The 7922-nt window shown below is 52.5% G+C and overlaps 1 long non-coding RNA gene across 1 annotated transcript; it reads left to right on the top strand.

The window, feature by feature from the left end:
• The first annotated feature begins 2002 nt into the window (after positions 1–2002).
• On the top strand, positions 2003–6918 carry LOC138745160 (uncharacterized). Its single transcript, XR_011346074.1, has 3 exons — positions 2003–2511; positions 3181–3258; positions 6397–6918. It is a non-coding gene; the product is annotated as an uncharacterized lncRNA (long non-coding RNA).
• Positions 6919–7922: the final 1004 nt, after the last annotated feature.

Raw genomic sequence — 7922 nt, 5'->3', positions numbered from 1 at the left:
ATGTGTCAATAAAAGACAACTGTGTTCAAATTCGCCACCCTTGGGAACCCTCGAATCAGTTTCACACACATAATAATTGGTGCAGTGAGCAGGGTCCTTCGAGTTCCGACTGAACACAGCTGCAGTGGAGATGCTTTGGAATTGGGGCAGGAAATCGAGTGCAGGCAGGGAGAACTGCGGGTGGACTGACGAGAGTGCAGGGTTGGGGAGCTTGGCAAGCATGCTGGCGGACCACGGCAAACTGGTAGACTGGTCCAAGCTCCTGGATCCACATCTTGAGAAAATAGGTCACCACGTGTGGTCCCACTTCAAGAAGTCGGGGTTCCCAAAATCTAAGGGGAATCAGAGGGTGCCTTTTGGCTGCCAGTGTTTCTCCTGAGAAACCAATGTGAGATCATAGAAAGGAAAGATTTGGAGAGGGCCCAGGAAAATAAGGAGATAAAGGTGGTCCAGCAGCGCTGCTGTGCACTGCAGGAGGCAGCGCAGACTCCCCCAACCTGAGCCACTGATGTCGAGATGAGAGGGACTCCTCCCCCACACTCCCAGTGAGTGAGTTTGTACTGGCCATGGAGCGATTAGCCGAGGCCATTTGCCAGGATTCAGGCATTAAAGGTTTCAGAACAGGCCAGGAAGAGCATGAAATCAATTTATTTGCAGAAGTTGTTCTGATATATCTGACAGACCCGACACACTCATTGCCCAAGTTGTGCTCCACCCTGGAGTACTATGGGGAGATCTTTGGGTATAAGTTCTTTTGGGATATGTGCAAAATCATGTCACTTAGGAAGGGGGATTAGAGCCAATGTCAAGAAAATAGTCAACAAATGTGGCGGCAAAATGGGATCAAATATCTAGGAGTTAGAATAGATAACAACGAGTAATTTAGACCAGCTGAATTATTCTCCCCTTGCTTGGGGAAATTGAGGAGGATTTAAATGGTTGGATGTCCCTGCCCATTACACTAGTGGTGTTACAGAGAGGGGAGGTGTCACAGAGGGGGGAGATGATGACACAGAGGGGGTGATGATGTCACTGCATGGGGCAGCCATAGCTGAGTCGTGCCATGGCACAGCAACAAAAGAAAGATGTCTCTCCTGGAAGGGGATTCTGGCCCACGTGTCGGAGTAGGACGCTGTCTCATCCCAGGGACCCTCTGATCAACAGGGTTGTGTTTGGAAGCACCCTGCACCCATGGGTGAGATAAAGAGCCTGTTACAGGCTCCCCTACTGTGACAGAGACTCCTCTGGCACCATCCTTTACCCAGTGTGGGCGGAGAGAATGGAGGCTACATTTAATCCCCTCTCCCCATCCTGAGTGCAGGGCACTTTATGAGGCAGCTGGAGCGGACTGGGGGGGGAGAACAATGGCATGTGAGGGGATAAAGGAATGGGGTCTGTAGGACAGGAGGGGAGAACAAAGGAACGGGGTAGCACCACAGGCTAATGTCAAGGGAGATTGGATCAGAGATAGGGGACATAGGGATGAGCTGGGGGGATGGGGTGCGAGGGGACGGAAAGCACTGGGGAAACCATGGGGGTGGTGTTGGGTGGGGGATGAGAGTGTGGTAGAGGATTCGGGGCAGGGGAGAGTGTGAGGTGTCTGAGGGAGAAGAGAAGTTGCGAGGGGGATGGAAGGCAGACCTTTCAACAGAAATGGGACAGAGCTCCCCCTCCACCTGGAATGGGATCTGTCCACTGAGAGACAGGACCGCTCCTCCACCCGCCACCCCCCCCCCCGTGGTTACAAGATCCCTTCCACCCTTGCATACACCCCCACACCCCCCCAACCGGGATAGGATTCTTTCCCCCAGTGGACCTGGATCAAGGTGCTAGAAAGTGTTTCTGCTGCGGCGGACCCAGCAGAGTTGAGCGGTGAAGCGTGGGGCTCTCTCCGCACCACCTGCTCCCTCAGGCGACGAGGTCTCGCTTGCATCATGGAAGATCACGGTGTTGCTGAGCTTCTGGGAATGTGGAGGGCTTCTGCTAAACCCGTGGTAGGGTTCAGAGTGGTTCATCTCCCCGGGACGTGCTGAAGGTCAAGATGACCCGATCCTCTCATGGAGGGAGGGTTGTAGACAAAGTGAACGGCTGCAGAACTGGCCTCAGTCTGAGGAGAGTGATCATAGAAGGACCTGGGGTGGCAATATTTCTACTGAGAGAAGCTGGAACGAACCACCAGAGGATCAATTCTGACATTTAGGTGACCCTTGGAAGGGAGTTAGAGGGAGGGGTAGAGACTAACTTGGACAGCAAGGCTGGGTTGGGATAAATGACCTGTTGTGTACCCTCTGGGTGTGTAAATGCTGCTGCTTCTGCCCCAGAGGACATGGCAATAAGGTCACAACAGAGGTGGCCACACCGTGTCATGGACCCAACGTCCCCAAGGTGGTGTCCTGCACAGATGTTAAAATCATCGACAATGGATCTTTCGGTGTGGTGTACCAGGCAAGGCTGGTGGACTCCGGAGAGCTGATTGCCATCAAGAAGATCTTGCAAGACAAGAGATTCAAGGTGAGGGGGAGGAGCAGTTGTGTGGAAATGAAAAACCCTGATATTTAAATTTAGGGTCTACAGCACGTTCACAGGCCCTTGCGACACATCAGCCCGTTTCACACAATTACACCCAATTGAAAAAACACCCCAAACACATTTTTGAAGGGTGGGTGGAAAGAGGAGCATCTGACAGAGACCAAAGCAGCCATGGGGTTTGGAAACAGAGAAAGTCACACAAACCCACAACAGCAGCCCCCCTCCCCACACACAACCCCCCACCCCACACACAACCCCCCACCCCACACACACACACACACTCACACACACACACACACACACACACACACACACACACACACACACACACACACACACACACACACACACACACACACCTGGCAAATATCAAAGATTTTCTGCAAATTCATTGTTTAGTAGAAGCTGGGAAAACAATCATAAAAACTGAAATGATACTTCATTGAACCCCCTGACGAGTCCCCACTCCAGCGACACGAAAAGTCCCCCCCACTGACTCTCGAAAAGTCCCCCACTTCGGCCTCCCTTGGAGTTCCCCACCTCTGACCTCTTGACAAATCTCCTCCCCGCCTCCCCCCTCAACTTGGACAAGTTGCCCCTCAGGGCCCCGACCCATCGCCCAGCCTTGCTGATGTTCTTCTCTCGCCATAGAACCGCAAACTGCAGATCGTGCGAAAGTTGGATCACACCATCATTGTCCCTCTTCTCAACTTCTCCTCTGTAGTCAAGGTAAGATCCACCTGCACCCACCCCACCCTCACTCTGATGCATATCATCTGCTGCTACCTTCCCCATTCCTTCAATCGATCTGTCTCGCTGCAGCCTCTCTGTTGCCTCCATCCTGCCCCTCTGACCAGTGCTGACTCTTTGACGTTGGCTGCCCTGCTCCTCACCCATTAACTCATGACCTCTTGCCATTTCAACTCCAGACAGCAGCAGCCAAGACCACAAGACAAGGTTGCCAAATTCGGCCACTCAGCCCCTCCAGTCTGTTTCCCCAATTCATTTCACGAATGTACTTTCCCCCATAACTCACTTTTGGCACCTTTTGGTGCGCTTCCAAATCAACGCCTGCTCTGAATCGTCCAAACAACTCAGCCTCCACATGTTCGACCCCAGCCAACACCCGGCTGCAAACATTTCTCATCTCGAAACGTCAATGGTTTTTCTCCCCCGGTGAATCCTTGCCTCACGAGGGAGGGCGGTCAGAGCTGCACATTTTGTGCAGTCTCACCAGAAGCCGAATGATGGGGTAGCGGACGGGTCCTCTACGGCCTGTTGACGCTCTGCTCGCTGAGCCGTTGGATTCATGCCATGTTGTGTTGAGCAGTGGGGGCATCAGGCCTACAGAGAGCAGGAGGGGCTGGCACTCCTGTTGGGAGAGGCACGGGGTTTTGGAGGGTAAATCCAGCTGACATGTTTGTATTGTGTCCAAGAGGAAGAGCAGGTTTATTTGAATCTGGGTCTGGACTATGTTCCCAAGACGGTTCACTGCATGGTCCAGCACTTCAACAAGGCCAAGCAGCCCATTCCCATGATCTACATCAAAGTGGTTGTGGGTCTGGGTGGTCAAGTTGTCCACTGGGGCAAGCTTGGATGGTGGGGTTGGAGGATATGAAGGAGTTTACTGGCTGAGTCTCGCTGGGGACTGGATATCGATGAAGGGTGCATGAGGGTCTCAATGGGTATTGGTGAGGAGAGAAAGGGTAGTGAGGGGAGAGGGGTGGAGAGGATGATGAGGATGGATGTTGATTGGCAGGGAGGGGCCCTTCACCCACCTCCCCTTACCCTCAGGATATAGACCCGGCCAGTGTGGAGGCAGAGTGGGTCATGTTATATCGTTGTGTTGCCAGATGTTCATGTACCAGCTGTAGCAGAGCATGGCCTACTTCCATCCTCAGGGGGTTTTCCATTGAGACATCAAGCCCCAGAAGATGCTGGTAGATCCCGAGATGGCCTTCTTATTGCTCCTTTATTTCGGCAGGTAGATCCACCCATGTCTGTCCGTTCACCACCTCAACGCGGTCCTGATACCTCTCCACAACACGGCCTTGTCCCCTCCCCACCAGCTCTCACCCCTCCCCCACCAGCTCTCTCCCCTCCTCCCTCTCCCAACTTGCCCCTTCCACAGCTTAATAACTTATTCTAAATAAGATTGTGGGGGCCTTAGATGGAATGAACAGCCAGAAACCTTTCCTAAAGTGTCAGGTGCAAATCTCAGAGAGCATCCGCTTCAGGTGAGGGGAGATTTTTTTTATGCAGAGAGTTGTGAGAGCTTTGAATGCGTCACCGGAGAAAGTGGTAGCGGTTGGTAGAATAGGTACATATAAAAGTCTCTGAGACGAGCATGTGGATGTAAGGGAACAGAATTTTTACATTATAGAGGAATTTGGGGATATGGCGAGAAGGCAGGGTAGGTCGAGTTTGGTCATAAATTAGATCAGCCATGATCGTATTGAATGGCGGAGCAGGCTCGATAGGCCATTTTTGTCCTATTCCTGTTCCCACTTCCTATGTTCCTATGGGTGTGGTACAGGTAAAGGTTGTGGAGAACATTTACAAAGGTCAGTACAGCCTTTATGGGCCAAAGGGCCTGTACTGGGCAGCAATGCTTGATGTTCTAATGGATGCGGAAGCTCTGGGAAGGGGTAAGGGAGGGACTCGCCAGGAAGTCTGCAGATTCTGGGGCCGAGGGCAATGCCCAAACATGCTGGGGAAACTCATGGATAGTTTTGTGAGGAGCAGGTCCTGCTTCACGAGTCAAATTGAGTTTTTAGAGGAGGTGTCAAAGGAGATAGATGAAGGTCAAGGTCTGTATGTGCTGCACGAGGATTTTAGTAAGATGCTTGACAAGATCCCCACGGAGGCCTCATTCAGAATGTCTGGAGGCATGGGATCCATGGAGCCTTGGCTGCGTGGATTCAGAATTGGCTTGTCTGCAGTAAACAGAGGGTAGTAGTAGATGGAACAATGACTAGTGGCGCTCCAAAGGGATCTGCTCTGGGACCCCTGCTCTTTGTGATTTTTATGAATGATGATGGGAGTGGAAGGGTGGGTACGTCAGGGGATCACACAGAGGTAGAGATGTTGTAGACAGTGTAGAAGGTTGTCATAGGTCATCCAGTTTGCAGAGAAGTGACAGATGGAGTTCAATCCTGTAAATCAGATGTACTTAAATAAGCAACTGGTCCAGGTTTATTTCCAGAGTAATTTTCAAGGGCACGAATAACAGTTATTCCAAAGAAGGTTGGAGCCCCATTAAAAGTAGCTTCATATAGACCAATATCTTCATTGAATGCGGATTACAAGAATGTGTGGGCAGAGCACTTGGTTAATGGCAGGATTATGAACAGTGTGCAGGACTGAGAAATATTTAGATCCTGCTCCATAAATCACTCAAGGTTGCTGTGCAAATTGAGAGGGAGTTTAAGATGGTGTATTGTGTGCTGGCCTTCAGGAGTCAGGGGATTGAGTTCAAAAACCGAGAGGTATCGTTGCAGATGTATAAAATTCTCGTCAGACCACACTTGGAATATTGTGTGCATTCCTGGGGCGAGAATACCAGAGGACGTCTAAATAAGGTGAGCTGAGGGAAATTTAGGCAAGACGTGAGGGGTACATTTTATTCACACAGAATGTAGTGGGTGGCTGGAATGCATTGTCGGGGTAGTAGCGGAGGCTTGTCCAAAAAAGGCATGAAAAGGATTTTAATATGGACAGGAATTCAAGAAAAATGGAGAGTACTGGTGTGAGGGAGGGGAGGGTTCAGGGGTAGGGGGGATGATGGGGGAAGTGTTGGGACCCTCCAAAGTCATTGTGTTCAGGCCTCAGAGACAGTATCTCTATCACTCGTATTTCTCTTCCCAGGAGAAGGAGCGATCTCAGAGACAAGACACGAGTCCAGAAGAACCTCGCATCCCAGCTGAACAGAGGACGGACAACATCATGATGGCCTGAACCCCTCCCCGTCGTATCCCTCTGGCCCTGCCAACCCCATTCCCTGCCTCTTCCATGTCCCTTCACCCACTTCCCCTCTTCTCCTCTACCCCTCCTCCATCCCAACCCCCTCCCGCTCATCTTCCCCTTCCCCTGCCCTCACACCTATGCCCTAACCCCAGCCCTCCACTCTTCACCTCCCTCTTCCCCTCCGCCCTTCCCTTCCCCTTTCCCCCTCCCCTTCCCCTCCCCCATCCCCTCCCCTAACCCTCCCCCTTCCCCTCCCTTTCTCCTCCTCCCCTTCTCCTCCCCCTTCCCTTTCCCCTTCCTACCCCTAACCTAGGGGAAGGAGGGGGAGGGGAAGGGGGTAGGAGAAAGGGGGTAGTGGAAGGGGGTAAGGGTAGGGGTTGTGGTAAGGGGTAGGGTAGGGGGTAGTGGTAGGGGGTGCGGGGATGGGGAAGGGGTAGGAGGTAGGGTTAGGGGAAGTGGGTAGGTTGTAAGGGATAGGGTAGGGATAGTGGTAGGGGGTGCGGGTATGGGGAAGGGGTAGGGTTAGGGGAAGGGGGTAGGTTGTAAGGGATAGGGTAGGGGGTAGTTGTAGGGGGTGTGGGTATGGGGAAGGTGTAGGAGGTATGGTTAGGGGAAGGGGATAGTTGTAGGGGGTGCGGGTATGGGGAAGGGGTAGGAGGTAGGTTTAGGGGAAGGAGGTAGGTTGTAAGGGATAGGGATAGGGTTTAGTTTAGGGTTGGGGAAGTTGGGTAGAGTTAGGGTTAGTATTAGGAGACATGGGGTAGGGCTATATCTTGGTTTATGGCTAGGTCTATAGTTCGGGGAAGTGGGCTTGTGTTAGGTATAGGGGAAGGGGGTAGGAGCAGGGGGGTAGAGGAGGAGTGAGGTTTGGGGTTAGGGGATGGTGGGTAGCATTAGGATTGGGGTTAGGGGGTGGCATAGGCGTAGGAATAAAGTTAGGGTTAGTGGACGGGGTGGGGGTAGAGTTAGGGGACGTGGAGTGGTGGTAGGGGGTATCGGTAGTGTTAAGGTTAGGTTTAGGATTTTGTTAGGGGTTAGGGTTAGGAGTAGGAGGAAGGGAAGGGGGAGGGGAATGGGGGAGGCGAGCGGGGGACGGGAACTGGGGACTGGAAGGGGGAGGGGATGTGGGAGGGGAACGGGCAGTGGAAAGGGGAGGGGAACGGGGTAGAGGAAAGGGGAGGTGAACGGTGGACGGCATCCCTAGCCCCTCCCCTCCCCCTCCCTTCCCCCGCATTTCCCCTGCCTCTCCTCTCCTCCTTCCAGAAGAAGCTGGGCCTCTTTCCGTCCAGAACCTCCCTGTGGTTTCAGAGCCTCCGTTTCAGGAAGTGCCTTCGACGCTTGCTGCTGGACAGACATCTTGTCTCTTGATTCATTCTGTACCATTGATATTAAATTTAAAAATGATTGGGTTTTTTAAAGCTTGAACT

Source organism: Narcine bancroftii, chromosome 11 (assembly GCF_036971445.1).
Source record: "Narcine bancroftii isolate sNarBan1 chromosome 11, sNarBan1.hap1, whole genome shotgun sequence".
Taxonomy (NCBI): Eukaryota; Metazoa; Chordata; class Chondrichthyes; order Torpediniformes; family Narcinidae; genus Narcine; species Narcine bancroftii.
Note: the sequence above shows the minus strand (reverse complement) of the source record. Positions and strands in the feature narration are given on the sequence as shown.